General features: G+C 42.5%; 1 protein-coding gene across 2 annotated transcripts in view; it reads right to left on the reverse strand.

Moving 5' to 3' along the window:
• The window catches only part of LOC106869064 (serine-rich adhesin for platelets), a 46,311-nt gene that overhangs the window by 23,332 nt on the left and 21,047 nt on the right, over positions 1 to 1,932 (reverse strand). The window lies entirely within an intron of this gene.

The following is a 1,932-nucleotide window of genomic DNA, read 5'->3' on the forward strand; positions in this document are numbered from 1 at the left end:
CCCTTCTAGGACACTCACAAAACATCTTCCTCACTGAATGACCTCCACTCCACTCCACCTTCACTCAAGGACGTCCACTTTCACTCAGTTTACCTTTCCCACCTTTGACTTCACTCCATCCTTTCGTTACCTCACAGTCACACTCACTCTCACACGCCACTCAATGTCTTCACCGATTCACTCTTTGATTAGAAAGGCTCCACTCATCGCTGCTTCACTTTCACTCCAACCTCTTCTCCTCCTCCTCCTCCCCCTCACCCCTCTATTACATCATTAACTTCAATATTCCCTCGCACCACCACCTCGTACTCACCCACCCATGTCACCACACCATCCAACGTCACACGGCTCCACAAAGTGCATTACAGCCACCCCTCCACACACAAGCGCGCACACCATCACCGCTACCACCGCCTCCACCAATATATCACATCACACCATATTTACAATGCATCTCCACGACCACCACCTCTACTACTACTAACCTATTTTCTCAGATCACACCAACAATTAAACAGGGAACGCCATTTTATGGTTGACCTTCAGAAAGGTGTCACTTCCGGTTGAAGTGGAAAGGTGTCAATTTTAATTAAACATGAAAGATGTGACATCCGTTGGCAACATTTTACATCAACCAATTACGTTTAATAACAACTTCATCTTTTCATTTTATCTCATTTTGTTTTATTTCATTTCATTTTACTCTTTTACAAGTTTCAACCAGTGGACTGCGGCCATACTGGGGCACCGCCATTTTTTTTTTCCGTTCCAAACATCTTATCCGTGTTCTAATACTTTTCGGGTTTAATCCATCTAATTTCTCTTTGCGGAACCGATCATTTAATCAATATATCTTTGGACGATTCAACAAGATATTTTCTACAGGGGTGGTCATTTAATTTAATGCATGAGACAGATAAATCTTTAAAACGTTGGCCATCAAACTTGCCGAACGGTATAGGATGAATATATTTCAGGTAAAAGATGTTAGCCACCAACTGGCCGTGATAGAGGTCAGTGGTGTTGAACAGTGGCTGAGATCCTTTTCCCACTGGACATCTGTGTCGGTTGTTGAGTAACTTTATTCACTAGGGTGCGTGCCCCGGGGATGAGGGAATCTCTCCAGGTCGAACCACTATTTCTTCACATTAAGGATCACAGCAGATGTAGGATAAGAATTAGACTGGAAAGAATCGCTGACGGATTCTTCAAGCTGAGCCACTCAGTAGAAGACGTAGAGACAGAGCAAGAATGAGATGGTTGGATAATATCCATGGATTTCAGTTGCTGGCGCTTGGGAATTCAGCCGGAGAGTGTAACTACGGTTGGTTCTGACCGGATCCTATGGAAGAGGGGTTTGAAGAACCTACACCCACCACCCTCTCAGGAATAATGGGCGGCGGAGATGGATAAGTGTTTTATTGAACAGTTCTAATATACTAGTGTTTCCCAAATCCATCCATCCACACACACATAGATGGCTAGATAGATACATACATACACTCACACATACATACATAGATGTGTATATATGCGTGTGTGTATCTGTGTGCGTGTGTATTGACACATACGTGTGTATGTGTGTATTCATTCATTTAAAATATCGGTTTACCAGTTAAATGCTTTACAAATAATGTGTGTGTGTGCAATAAATTATGTATTGGATGTCGTTCCATAGTTTTGTCATGTTCCATACATAAACGCTAACAGAGGAGTAAGTAAAAAAAGAGATTGGTTAAGTGAGGTGTATTTATTTAAGGAAACACTCGAAGGATTAACGTCACCGGTCAATAACACATTAAGACTGAACAGCACACACACACACACACACACACTATAACCCCCCCCACACACACACACACACACACACGTCCACACACTGGCATATCACTGTAATAGTTTCTCAAGTGGATCCAGTTATCCAGTTATAAT

The sequence above is a fragment of the Octopus bimaculoides genome, chromosome 25 (assembly GCF_001194135.2).
Source record: "Octopus bimaculoides isolate UCB-OBI-ISO-001 chromosome 25, ASM119413v2, whole genome shotgun sequence".
NCBI classification, from domain to species: Eukaryota; Metazoa; Mollusca; class Cephalopoda; order Octopoda; family Octopodidae; genus Octopus; species Octopus bimaculoides.